Raw genomic sequence first — 16041 nt, 5'->3', positions numbered from 1 at the left:
TACAAGTTTTATAGATGGATAATACATTTATCACATACTTTAATAGACTTATAATACATTATGTTAGTTTTTTACTACACAAACATAATATATATATTAAAACACTTATAATACATTTATATTGTATGCATAATTCACTTTTAATACAAGTATAAATTTATCATAGTATTGCTATGTATTGCTATAAATGGTAATAAATAAAAAATATCGCTAAAATCAGTAATTAATTTTTAAAAAGCACTCAATCAAATAATTTTTTCTTTTTAAAATGAGTTAAGGTTTGAATGGGTTGAGATTGAACCAATAATTATTTTACTTAAATCCCATAGTGAAAAAGTCAATTACAATTTTTCCCAACTTTTTTGATAATTACCCGATTTTTTTCTTTTTTTTTTTTCAGATTTCTGATACACACGAATGATGCTACATCGCAATTTGATGCATAAGTCCTTTTCATGATAAAGGCCGAGCATCAAGTTCCAACTGGTTTGTTACAACCCTTGCCAATACCTGAGTGGAAATGAAAAAGAATAACTATGGACTTTGTTTCTGGGCTTCCACGCACTCGAAGAAATCATGATGCAATTTGGGTTATAGTTGATAGGCTAACCAAAAGTTCTCATTTCTTGGCCATCAAGATGGAATACCCACTTGAACGTTCAGCAGAATTGTATGTTGAGGAGATTGTGAGGCTACATGGAGTCCCTGTTTCTATTGTATCTGACCGAGACCCAAGGTTTACATCTAGATTCTGGACTAGATTGCAAGAAGCTTTGGGCACTAGGTTGAACTTTAGTACATTTTTCCATCCTCAGACAGACGGTCAATCCGAGAGGTGATTCAAATCTTGAAAGAGATACTTTGAGCTTGCATTATGGAATTTGAGGGTAGTTGGGACAGACACCTAGCCTTGATAGAATTTGCTTATAATAATAGCTATCAATCAAGTATAGGCATGCCTCCCTACGAAGCCTTATATGGGAGAAAATGTAGAACTCCTCTTTGCTAGAGTGAAGTTGGTGAACTAAAACTGGTTGGTCCTGAGATTGTGCAACAAACTGAAGATAAGGTAAAAGTCATCAAGGATCGTCTAAAAATTGCATCAGATAAATAAAAGTCTTATGCTGATCTTAAGAGGCGTGAAATTGATTATCAAGTAGGAGATAAGGTGTTTTTAAAAGTTTTTCCATGGAAGAAGATTATGAGATTTAGCCAAAAAGGAAAACTTAGTCCTCAATTTATTAGACCATATGAAGTACTTGAGAGGATTGGTCCAGTTGTATATAAATTATCTCTTCCACCAGAATTAGATAAGATCCACAATGTCTTCCATGTTTCTATGCTTAGAAGATATCGCTCGAATCTATCTCATGTTCTTCCTGTCGAATCCATTGAGATAAGTCCTGACTTGACATATAATGAGGAACATATCCAAATCTTGGTCCATGAGGCAAAAGAACTTAGAAACAAGAAAGTTCCTTTAGTAAAAGTCCTTTGGAGAAATCATTCTGGCAATGAAGCGACCTGGGAGCGAAAAGAGGATATGCGAATTCAATATCCCCATTTGTTTTGAGGATAGTTTAAGGTAAATTTCGGGACGAAATTTCTTACGGGGGGAAGAGACACTTGTAGCATCCCCTTTGGGAGGATGCCATGTAACACCCCAGAATTTTTTTCGCAAAGACTAGAACATTTCTTCACGTGTGTGTAGACTCGAACCGAAGGACTTGTAATTTTATATATGAGTTAGGATTAATTCCTAAGTATTTGAAGTGTGTTAGATGTGTTTAGGGGTCATAAGAGATCTCTAACACAAAACTGAGTCCAAAGAATTCCAATCAATTAAGTTTTCGGATGAGTTAGTATAAGGGTCAACTTCAAACGAGCATATCTCCTAGAATATAATGCGTTGGGTGTCCCACACCTACCAAATTAAAGGTCTTTGAGTCTTCTTTCCAACGCCACCAAGATTGCAATTTTTGGAGTTCAGATTCAAAAGTTATGACTATTTTACTACTGACTAGTACTGCAGGAATTTCAGGCCTGGGCGACCACTGCAGGAAATTTAGGCTTGGCGCTCCAGTGGCCCCCGGCGCCACTATAGCGCCAGAAAATAGCCTCAGAAGTTTGGTCCTTGGCGCGATGCGCCACTATTAGATGTGCAGGGTTTTAAGCCTATTTTGGCTTGGTGCGACGCGCCACTATAGCGCCAGCAAGAATTTTGCCCAATTTTCTAGATTTTAAAGAGGGGCAACTTGAACTTTTTCCTTAATTATATATACCCAACTTGGAATGTTTTGGGATCATATTTTCATCCTCCTCACCTCCCAAAAACCCTAACCTTCATCCCCTCTTCTCTCCCAAACATCTCCAACAAGATTTGCCCTCAAAAGCTCAAAGATTCAAGCTTCCCATTGAAGACTCAACAATAAGGCTTCTTCAAAATCTACTCTAAGGTATGTAAGGCTAACCTAAAATATGGATTGAATTCTTTCATATGCCCCATATATGTGTTGGATGAAGATGGTGAAAGACTTGAACCTTCTATGAAGGTTTCTTGCAATTTTTCCTAAACTCTAGAATATTTTTATGTACTAGAAATTGATTGGTGATTTTCATGACTTAAATCCTTGAATAATTATCTTTCATATTTATTTCACAAACCATAGTTACATATTGACAACAATAAATTTTTGAATATAAATTGATATGTAGTGATAGTGTTCTTGAGTTGAGTTTTGTTGAGAGTATGGGTTCATGTATTCATTCACATGAATCCAAGATGAGATTTCTTTTGTCATAATTGTCTTGAGGTTGAGATGGATGGTTTTTATGTATATATGTATTGATTGGAAACGAAATAATGAAGTGGGATAGTTGTAAATGTGAATGGCATAAAAAGAAATGAAATATTGGTAGAGCTAGAATGTCACTTTTGTTTCTATAAATTGAACATAGAATTAAATAAGGATTTTAGAGTAGATGTTTGACGATGATGTGAATGATGATATTTTAATGATGATGTGAATGATGATGTTTGATGATGGTGTGAATGATGATGTGAATGGTGGTTATTTAACATAGGTAGAATGATGGATGAAGATGTATGTTGATGATGATGCTTGAGATAAAATGGATTGGAGTCTAATGTGACTACATGATATGTGACTTGCATAATTTGATTTGATTGGAGTTATATGAGTATAAATTATGGTTTGAGAAGGAGTTTTAAGTAAATGATTTGTGAGCATTTTTGCATAAACTATTTATACACTATTTTGGGTTTAAAGAATGATTATTTTCATCTTTGATTTAAAAAGAGTTTAAGCATGAGTTGAGTTTGAGAAGTATTTTAATTATTTTGAACATTTGTATTTTGAGTATAAACGAGTTGAGCATTTTTACATAAAAATATCTATTTTGAGTTTGAGTTGAGGAGTTGAAATTATATTTTAAAGACATCTAATATTTTCTGCATTCATTGAGTTGAGATGGTATCAAATCTTTAAAGTAAGATTTTGATGATTGAGATGAGTTGATTTGAAAGAAGGCCCAATGAGGTCATATTTGATTGAGTTTTGAAAAGAGTCCAATGAGACTAAATGAGTTGATTTGAAAGAGTTCAATGAGACTAAATAAGTATTTTGAGTATTTTACTCACTTGATAGATATGAGCATATTGAGTCTTGGGAGGAGTATCAAGCACCGAATTGGGCAAGAGTATAGTCCATACTCAAATCAATAAACTACGTCGCCAAATATAGAAGAGGATTGAACCATTAAAGTCGGATGTTTCCCAAATTATTATCCTGACATGATAGAAATTGGTTGGATTGGATCCATGATTGGTTGATTCATTCATACCCTGGCAAGGTATGAACGGACGTGGCAACAACGTCAGCTTGTTGTACTATCACTCGCTCATATGGTGATAGTTGCCGGTTAGAGAAACTCCCAATTGAATGAATTGTGCTTGATATGATTGGTTTGATTGTGATTGTAGATGGTTGAGTTGAATTGTAAAACATTGCATAATTTAATTTGCATATTTATTGTGTTGTGTCCTTTAAGTTGATTGTAGAGTTGATTGTATATGATCGGATTGGGTTGGATGAATTGTGATTGGATTGTACATGATTTGGTTGGATATATGATTGGATTGGATTAGATGATATGTGATTGACTTAGAGTTAATGTATGTGATTGGATTGGATCGGATTATATATGATTGGATTAGATCAGATTGTATATGATTGGATTGAGCATATTGTATATGATTGGATTGGATCGGATAATATATGATTTAATTGGATTGAATGATTTAATTGAATTATATCGTACATGATTAGACTGATTGGATGGTTTATGATTGGTCTCTGCCTAACTGTGTTCTTACTTTAGACTTATAACACTTTGATTGAGTCTCTCTTATCTTTCTGATTTGAGATATTTGAACCAACGTTATTCTTCCTTGAGGTATGTTTCATTCTGCCATATTACATACTCGTACATTCCATGTACTGACGTCCCTTTGGACATGCATCGTTTTATGATGCAGAGACAGGTTTAAGAGATCGTCAATAGGAGCACCATTGAGGATCTATTCACACTCAGTGTATTGGTGAGTCCTCCCCTACATTCGGAGGACACCGCTTATGTTATTCTTGCATCGAGTTAGCCCTTTTCATTTTGATTTGAGGTAGCCATGAATATGTCATTGGCACCAAATAGATAGTAATGATAGAGGCTTCATAGACTTGATAGTGATGGGTCGATTGAGTATTTTATTTCCTTGAATTATTCTTGTCAAACTATTTTTTTATGACAAAGATTGGAGTTTGATTTGGATTGCCCGCCAAATATTCTCTTTATTTTAAGTACTTCGCTGATTGAGTGAATGAACGGATGTGTGATCAGGCTATGTGGTTCGTTTGAGAGCAAGAAATGGTTTTTGAGTGCCGGTCACGTCTAGGGTACCCTCTCGGGGCGTGACATGCCACTTACAAAATAAAAGAGAGTTTTTTTTAATATCAAATAGTCAACACATTTAGAAAATTTGTTTTGAAATTCTATCTCCAAGTCAACATCATTGCGGGTCCATAAAAGACACAAAAACTCAAACTAGTAATTATCACAAACTATTATCTTCTTTTGTAAAAAATGACAAGTCAAAGTATAAATCCAATACATGGCATGACTTGAGTTAAAAGCATACTCCAAAAATAGCAAAACTAGTCACCCAGTTCAAGTTATAAGCATATGGTTTTGTTTTCACAAACCTTCAAAATTTCGTACATAAGTGCCACATGTATCTTATACAAGTCTCCAAAATATTTACAAAACTAGATGCATATGCAGATGTGATCTTCACAAGGGCTCCAAAAAGTTACTCTAAATGGCCATCTTCTTACCTCGTCCTGCACATTACCTACGATAAAAAACAACTATCGCTAAGCATAAAGCTTAGTGGTGTATAAACTTTGGGCTTGGAGCCATTAAATTCTTCAATTCTCCTGTTCGTCGCAGGTGGCTCAATAAGGTAAAAGTAAGCCCAAGTGAACAAGTATATCAAAGTATCGAATACAAACCTTGAAGAGTTTCAAAATATCAATATTAATATTTGAAGGCTCAAGTATCAAGAAAGCTTATAATTCAATTCAAAAGAGTTGTCAAATAATCAATTTCGCCCAATATATACATCATGCCTTCACACTAAGCATAATCAGTATCAAGATGGACCGAATCTACGAAATAAATAAGGACTGAAATCAATATCAAGAAGGGTCGTCACCCAATATCAAGAGAATCAAGAACCATGTTGAAAGTGGCTTTCCACTCGTACTCGAAAATGGATAAAAATCCATCGTTAAGACGAAATGTAAATCCAAAGTCAAAATGGAAAAAATCCTAATCGAGAGGCATGCCAATATCGATGACAAGTCACTGTAACAAGAAGGACAAAGTCCCAATAAGAATGTAAAATGATCAAGCAATTTGTACAAGTGGGCGGTTTAGCGAAAGTTTTGCAATACTTGGGATAATAATCATACCATAATACAAGACAAAGAGTAAGGAAAAAACCCATCAAGATACTTCAAATTTCAGAAAATAAAATATTCCAAGTTCAAGTTTATACACAAACCTTGGTGTTTTAGCACTTAACAAGTTCTACCACAACTCGAGGAGTTCAATTCATCTATGCCATAGACCAACCAAAGTCCACTTCATCAAACAATTCCCCTTAGCTTGTATAAGAGCATATAAACCTTAAATACACAATAAAATATCTACTTAAGTTTAAAAGTCTCAGCATATCGAAACTCAACATGAAATCAATAAAAATTAGCCCAAACTATCAAAACAGAAATTCCGAACAGCATTACTGTCTTGTAATGTTGCTCAGTTTCGAAGGGGTAAATGGGGGAAATAGGCTTTGTGACCTTAATGAAAGTTATATACATATGTCTTAGGGTATTATACAATTTCGAATCACCCCTACAGCAATTCTGTACAAAAAGATATGCTCAAAATATCAACAGAAGTACATGTAGGATTTTCAAAACATAAATCTGGGTAACACCTCCCCTATACTTCATCACCCTTTTTCGAGTAGATAAAAGCAAAACTGGATTTTAGAGCCTAAATGAAAGTTTTATATATATGAAATATATTTCCAAAACATCTTGAATCACTCTAAACTAAGCTATACACAAGGAGTTATATTAAAATTACTAACATCGGTCCCATCCAAAAACGGGTTTGCAGAACAAGAGTTTATTCTCCCAATTTCGAAAACAACAACTTATCAACAACATCAACAATCATTATACATCATAGCTTAACTAACTCCACCCATTTAATCCAACCAAAACAACCCCTAATCCATAAATCTCAACAAGGTAACAAACAAGTTTATAACGCTACTTCCTCCATTTTTAATCCGTTAAATCTCTAAACAAGCTTGTTAACAAGGTAAAAGGAACCTCAATCTTACCTTAAGTGTGCAGCAACCACGTTAAAACACTCCTTCTTAGCTGATTTTTAGCTCAAACTGAAGACAACGCAACGTGTAACACCTTTCTCTTGACGAGCTTCCGAATTTGGGACTCGAATTTGGGTCAAAAATGACTTCTCTTAGCCTAGGAGTTCTCTCTCTCACTCTCTAAAATGTTCTGGAAATTTCTAGTCTGAAAATGAAGAAATAATGCTGAAAATATCCCTTAAATGTTGGGGAAAATAGGCCTGACCTGACTTGAAATTGGGTTGGAACAAAATCACTACCCAACTTGACTTTTCTGCCTTAAAACGTCCATAATTTTTTATCCCGATGTCACATATAAGCCCACGACCTATGGTTGGAAATAGAATTTTAAAAAAAGTTTTCTAAATGTGTTGACTATTTGAGATTATATAAAAAAACTATCTTTTATTTCGTAAGTGGCATCCTCCCAAAGGGAATGCTACACGTGTAGTTAAAGTGCTAAAGTAAGTTTTGTTGCGAAGTTCAGGAGGATTTTGATGTATTTTCCTCTTGAATATACCACTAAGGAATTTCGAGGATTTCTTAAAAAATATGTCATTTTAATTGAGTAATCAAATAATTAGAGAGAATAACCCAAACAAAAATAGAAACCCATTAATATGCACATGTTATAACACCCTCTATTTCCTCATCAAATTGTGTTGGCAATTGGAGTTCACCATTCCATTCGAGAATCCGGTTGAGGCAACGACCTTCACACAAATTGTAGAGAAAACCAAAGGGATCAGTAGATATTTAATTCAAAACAACTTAAAAGGATAATATTGTATTAACTAAAAACGCATAACAGAATAAGTCCCACTAATAAAATATTCAAATTGTTCATAAAAGAAGCAATACTTAAAATTTAAATAAATTATTCTAAACTTAATTATCTTCTCGCATCATTTCTAATAAAAGAGGTTTGCGGGCTTCTTTTGGACATCCTATTAGAGTGCGACATGCACTTGCATTTTGACAAAAAAAATATATAATCTTTTGTATTCACACGAGATTTCAAATTCATCTACTCCAGTATATTCCTTATCTTGCTCTCAGAAATGGATAGAGTGCATGAAATCCCACAAATAGCACTAGCCAACTTGTCGATGCCACCTCTCAACATATCAGCCATGCTTTCAAGAGATCATGTTTAGATTTTTTGTTTCTGATAGGAGCTGGTGCTTTTGGATAGACATTAGGTGCAAGTGCATAATCAATTGCTTCAGTTTGCTCATCCTGTCCATATTCCTCAATATTTTTCAAAGAAGCAGCATCGTATAAATCATCTCATCTACCTCATCAATAGTTAATGGATTAGCATATGATTTTTTCAGATTTCTATGAGCGCTCCTTTTTAACATATTTGGGTCAGTCCCACCATGCTTTCCAGTGGCTCTATCCTTTCCATATAGCATCACCAGCTTTTCATAATTTCGACATGATTGGTCTTCAATTCCACTGCTGCAGGCTTAACGCATATATATATATATATATGAGTGATATTTAATTCATTTCAAAATTGTTAAGGGGGACATTTAAACACCCGTGTAGTTAAAGTGCTAAAGTAAGTTTTGCTACAAAGTTCAGAAGGATTTTGATGTATTTTCCTAGGAATTTCGAGCATTTCTTAAAAAACATGGCATTTTAATTGAGTACTCAAATAATTAAAAAGATGAACCCAACAATATATATATATATATATATATATATATATATATATATATATATATATATATATATATATATATATATTGATGAAAATAAAATAACATTATAATAAGAAAAAAAACACATATCCAGAAACTACAATAAAAATAAAAACTAAATCAATACACATAAATTTATCTGAATTAACTGATCCCATACTTCAGGTTCAACAAGAGCATATTTGTGATGGAATCCCTTGCAAATCCGCTCATCCCCGTCTGGAATATGTCATAGTACGTGGTGAAGTGCCTCTTAATTGTTTTCATTTGATTGTGAATTTTCTCCTTATTAATAACTTTATCAGGAAGCTTTGATTTTAGCTTCTTTAGTATGCTATCCATTGCATGTGTAGAGAAAGTTCAGCCAACCCTGTGCCCAAATGCATTCGCGTGACAATATGCATCAATCAAAGTGTCATCCATTACATTTTTTCAAACACATATAGAGTTATCTGGAGCCTTCAGATCACTTGAGGTAAATTCATTTGCATTTTTCACCATATCAACTCTTCATAATTAAGAGAAATATGCACAAGATAAGAAAAAGAAAATATTGTTACACATAAATATTGATAAAAGTTACCATAATTTAAAGTAAATGCACTAGATATAATGTTCATAATAAAATCATATACATCACGAAATTACTATTAAATAACATTAAGTAAAAAAAAGAGACACAAATAATCACAATAATTTTTCCACTGAAAAACTAATCTTGATAATTAGTTCACATGGCAGCTGCTATGCCATCTCGAATCAAATCCCCTTTTTTATATTCATCATTATTCTTTCTAGAATTTGAATGCTCCTCACACACATTATTATCATTAATAAGCTCTGTATCAACTTGAGCGAGTAACTCATCATTTGGATCTACACCTCTTAAATAGTTGTGCAAAATACAACATGCAACTATGATAAGCTTTTGAGTTTTAATTCTATATGATGATTCCGTTGAACTAGAAATTATAGGAAATCTCTTTAAAAGAACTCCAAATGTTCTTTGGATAGTGTTATGCAAAGAAGCATGTCACAAATTAAATAATTTACAAGAATTTCGGAGTGGATTTCTTGAATACTCTTTCAAATGATATTGCTCTCCCCGATAAGGTGTAATAAGCCCACTTCTCAACATGAGTCCAGCATCAACAAGGTAGAATTTTTCTAAATATTAAAAAATATAAAAAAGATTTAATTATATAATTATCATATATAACTAACTCTAAATATATAATATATACCTTTTGGAATTTTTAATGGGTCTTGTATATTTAGTACTTCTTTCATGATTCTTGAATTAGATGCTATACCTTCCCACCCAGTAACACATACATAAATTTTAAATTAAATGTACATGCAGTTAATACATTTTGTGTTGGATAATTTTTCCTCTCACGATATCTCGGTATTTCACTTTATGAAACTTTAACACGTATGTGTGTTCCATCAATTGCACCAATACAATCCTGATTTTATAGTCATCAATTAACAATGTAATCTCAACATTTGTTTAAATATAAATTATGTAATAATTAAGTTTACCTTAAAATATGGGTAGAAATGTTGGTTGCTAGCAATTTTAGGGGGAACATAGGAGCCATCAGGTTGCTTAATAAAGTTCTCATATAATCCCAAGATAGCTCGTAGGACAACATGAAAATGACGATTGACCGACTCTCCAGAGCGTCGAAATATGAAAGATAGTTCACGATTTGTCACATTATGTGCTAACAAATAAAGTATTTTTGCAACTTGTTCTTCAACTGTAACTCGAAGTGTTGGTTTAAAACCTCTATATTTGATTAAAATCTCACATAAATCAGTAAAAGAAGAAAAACCCATTCTTATTATATTATGGCAAAATTCAGTGAAAAATAGGTGACTCAATAATTCATCTCTAACTTTCTCTGTTTGAAGCCATATGTCTCGTGTGATTGTACATCAATCATTTTCAATTTCATATGTATAATTTCAAAACCAAATAACTACTAAAACAACTGCATATGAAGCTATTAGGCTCACTTGTCCCAATATGTGATTACTATCTTGATTATTCTGATTAGCCATCTATAATAAAATTATGAAAAATGCATCAACTAATTAGCAAGAAAAATAGAAAAAAGTCATAAAATAAAGCATCTTAACATCAATTCTTCCCTAATCCCTCACCCCTACTAACCTTATACCCTAATACGCGTCATCCACTCCTTCCTATTTAGGATCAAGTCCTCGATAATATGAAGTTATGCCAAATTCTATCTAATCATCTCTCTGCAATTCTTCTTCAGCCTACCTCTACCCTTTCAATTCCTCATATAATAGGGACGGTCTAATGTTGTGTTAGCCAAGAACTTGAAATTTTTTAAATGGAAACAAAAGGTGGATATTAGTTGTTCTGGAAATACGAAAGCAAAAAAAATCATTATTTTGGATGAGCTCATATGTCTAACTACCAATCCAATAAATTATTTTTTTGTACAAATTATAGTAAGGACACGTGGACTACATAACAGAGCAACAAACAAGTTTTTTATACCTATGAAACAAATATCTATCAACCTCAAATCTCACCATATTTTCATTTAACAAAACTGCCCCAGATCCTCATATATATTTGTTGAGTTCATTATTGCCTTTTCATTATTTCCCCAAAAGCATTCAGAGCCACAAAGTTTTGACTAAATAACACCGACCCCTTAAATTCTATAGTTCACTCTTTAAACACCATTAAAGCCACATTACAGATAAAGAGTTTGACTCAATAAAAGGAAAGAGCTTTCCCTTATATCTCATAATATCAAATCTAAACAATAATTTCAACTTTTCCTGCATCATATAATTCAATATTTCCCAAAGAAAACGTCAACCTACACAAAAATCAATCACACAACTTAAGATGGTTTCAAATCAACCAATCCAACAAATCATGGGAAATAGGAAGTACCACTATAATTTCTTTTAAATTAATAAGCTCCAACTACACTTTCACAATACAACGATCAACTCCAAATTATATAAAATCCAAAATGCCAAATTCAACTTCAAGATATATCCTTTTTAAGTAACCAATACATACCTATCACTCAAAACTTGAACGTGTACAAGAAATTGAAAAATTGAATTGCAAACCCACAAAGAAACAAAAAACCCGAAAAGCAAAACGAGCACAACACAAATTCATAATTAAACCGCATAGCACAAGTTACACCCCCACCCCCACACAAATAGATCAGTAGAGCCACTTACTATAGCTTGAAGCCGATGATATAGTGAGACCAAACAAGACAACTCTAATTGTGTTCTCAAAAAAGAAAGAATGAGTAATACAACGGTTATTACAGTAGATATGTTAGGGTAAGGTTTAATAAAGACTAAATGATAAATTAGAATTATTTAAAATTAAGTAAGGGTATAATTAGACAAAAAATAAGTAAACAATGGGATACCACCAAATTGGTGGTTTCAAAAAGTGAGGATTTTCATGGTTATGAAATCATGAAACTAAACCATATCATACCATGTAATTAAAGAAACAATCAAAACAAACATGGTTTTCTTACTGTCACGACCCAAAATGGGCAATGAGTGGCACTCACACTTAACCTCCTAGGTGGGAGAATCAATGATATAAACCCAACTTATAAAATATGACAATAGCGGAAGCTCAATTTATGAGAGTCAAAGATAATAAAACCACTAAAGTCTATTAGATACGTCTTCCCAAAACTTGAAAGTAATCACTTCAAGAACATCTAATTCTAAAATACTACGTCTGAAAATATCAAATATCAAAATAAATAAATAACATAATGTGTCTGAAAACTAAGGACATCATGCCATGCTCGAGAGAATTTGACACGAGTTAGAACAATTAGCTCACCTTGGAACCCGATGTGCTGGACACTGGCTAGAGCTGAGGTCGAGTCGAAGTCGATGGAACACTCGATGCACTCCACAAAATAAAATAAATAAAAATACAAGTAGGGGTCAGTACAGGACAACATGTACTAAGTAGGTATCATCTTTCGACTCAAAATAGAAATCAATAAGCATAAAGTAATAACGGAAAATCAACCATAACACTTAAAAGGTGGAACCAACAAGATCAAGATCAAGTGATAACACAATGAACAATTTCATAACCAGTCAACAATATCAAGATCACACATGAGGACTCAGGCCTTCACATCACGCTCTTTTGGGAAACGAGTTATTAAAGATTGGGTAGCATTAACTCATTTTATTTTTTCCCCTTTAATATTACCCTGTCGGAATGTGACATCCGATTCAAATATACCATACCGAAAAGTGACACCCGATCCAAATATACCATGTCAAAATATGACATTCGATCCAAATATACTATGTCTACTCATGACACCCGATCCAAATATAATTTTTTAATCCTTCTTTATCATTACATTCCACTTCATTAATAATATTCCTTCAGGCCTTCTTTATTCAATGCACCATTTTTGATAGGGCAAGTTCAAGATTATGGATTTCATGGTCTCGAGATTTCAAATCAGTTCCCCAAGGTCTCACCTCAGACGCATCAAACCAACTAATAGGAGACCTACATCTCCTCCCATACAATGCCTCAAATGGATCTATATCAATACTCGAGTGATAGCTATTATTATACAAAAACTCTTCCAAGGGTAAGAACTAATCCCAATGACCACCAAAATCTATAACACATGCACGAAGCATATCCTCCAGCACTTGAATTGTCCTCTCAAACTGCCCATCGGTCTGAGGGTGAAATACAGTACTAAGATCTAATCTATTACCTAACTCATCATGCAAGGTCCTCCAAAAGTTAGAAGTAAATTATGTATCTCTATCTGATATGATAGAAATCGAAACTCCATGTAATCAAACAATCTCACAAATATAGAGTTTGGCTAACTTCTCAGCATCATAAGTCACCTTGACTGGAATGAAGTGAGCAGACTTAATTAACCTATCAACAATCACCCATATCGAATCAAACTTACCCAATGTCTTTAGAAGGCCGACTACAAAATCTATTGCAATTCTTTCCCACTTCCATTCAGAAATGGACATTCTTTGAAGTGTACGTTCAGGCCTTTAGTGCTCATATTTTACCTGCTGACAATTTGGAAAATGGGCAACAAAATTAATAATGTCACGCTTTATTTTGCCCCACTAATAATGCTGTCTCAGATCGCGATACATCTTGGTTGCACCAAGATGTATAGAGTACCTCAAACTGTGAGCCTCTATAAGAATAGTCTAAATTAAATTATCAATATGGGCTACATACACCCTCCCCTTAATCCTCAATATGCCTTTCTCATTGATCACAGCCTCTTTAGCCTCTCCCGACAAGACCATATCACGAATCCGACTCAGTTTCTTATCATCAAACTGTTTTCCTTTAATCTTGTTAAGAAAAGAAGATTTTGCCTCCACACTGGCCAAGAATCCTCCTTTCTTAGTTACTTCCATCCTCATAAAGTCATTAGTTAGAGTTTGAACCTCTCTAGCCAATGATCGTCTGAAAATCTGCAAATGAGCTAAACTTCTCATGCTCCCTGCTTTTCTGTTCAAGGCATCGGCCACTACATTAGCTTTTTCTGGGTGATAAAGAATAGTGATATCATAGTCCGTTAGCAATTCCATCTACCTCCTCTGCCTCAAATTCAAGTCTTTTTGAGTAAACACATGTTGTAAACTGCGATGATCTGTATGCACTTCACACTTTACCCCATATAGATAATGTCTCCACTGCTTCAATGTGAATACAACCGCAGCCAAATCCAAATCATGAGTGGGGTAACTATATTCATGCACCTTCAATTTCCTTAAAGCATAGGCAATTACATTCTTTTCCTACATTAGCACTGCGCCTAAACCAGAATATGATGCATCACAATAAATAATAAAATTCTTACTTTTTACTGGTAATGCAAGAATCGGTGCAATAGTCAATAAGGTCTTGAGTTTCAGAAAACTCTCTTCACACTCGTCCGACCACATAAATAAAACTTTCTGCTTGTTCAGATTGGTCAGCTGGGAAGCAATGAAAGCAAATCCCTTGACGAACCGACAGTAATAGCTAGCCAAACTAACAAAGCTCCTTACCTCTGTGACATTAGTGGGTCTTGCCCAATTTTCACTACTTCAATCTTTTGGGGATCCACTATCACTCCATCCTTAGAAACCACGTGCCCTAAGAAAGACACTAAATCACGCCAGAACTCATACTTGGAGAATTTGACATATAACCTTTTCTCCCTTAACAATTCCAGAACAATCCTCAGATGCTCTTCATGTTCTTTTCTTCTCTTTGAGTAGATCAATATACCATCAATATAAACAATAACAAAGAGATCCAAATATGGCTTAAATATTTCATTCATCAGACTTATGAAAGCAGTAGGTGCATTTATAAGCCCAATAGACATTACTAAGAATTCATAATGCCGGTTTGAAAAAGCAGTCTTCGGTACATTTGTTGCCCATACTTTCAGCTGGTGATAACCGTACCTTAAATCAAATTTTAAGAAAATACCTTGCAACTAATCGAATAAGTCATCAATGCGAGGAAGGGGATACCTATTTTTATTAGTCACCTTGTTCAACTGCCTGTAGTCTATGCACATAAGAAGGCTACCATTCTTTTTTTTTACAAACAAAACTGGAGCACCCCAAGTAGAGGAACTCGGTCTAATAAAACCTTTACCCAACAACTTCTGAAGTTGGGCCTTCAATTCTCTCAACTTAGCCAGGGGCCATTCTATAAGGTGGAATGTAAATAGGGTGAGTGTCGGGCTCCAGGTCGATACAAAAATCTATATCCCTATAAGGTGGTATACCAGGTAAGTTTGCGGGGAAAACATCCATAAAATCATGCACTATTGAAATAGACTTAATCAATGGCACTTTAGAACTATCATCCCTAAGATGTGCTAGGAAGGCTAAACAACATTACTCACCATCCTCTTAGCACGAAGAAAAGAGATAACCTGAACTGGGGAGGGAAGATAGTCACCTCCCACACCAACTGATCCATCCTAGTCTTGGCTAATGTCACAGTTTTAGCATTGTAATCTAAGATAGAAAAATTTAGAGAGATCCAAGTACCCAAGATTACATCAAAATCAACCATCTATAGAATAATCAAATCTACATAAGTTTTACTCCTCACAAAAGTCACAAGGCAAGACATATACACTTTTTCAACTAGCACAAACTCATTGACAAAAGTAGAAACACGAATAGGCATGTCAAGTAAGTCACAATATAAATTGAGTCCATCAGCAAATACAGAAGATACAT

Source organism: Solanum dulcamara, chromosome 5, assembly GCF_947179165.1.
Source record: "Solanum dulcamara chromosome 5, daSolDulc1.2, whole genome shotgun sequence".
NCBI lineage: Eukaryota > Viridiplantae > Streptophyta > Magnoliopsida > Solanales > Solanaceae > Solanum > Solanum dulcamara.
Note: the sequence above shows the minus strand (reverse complement) of the source record.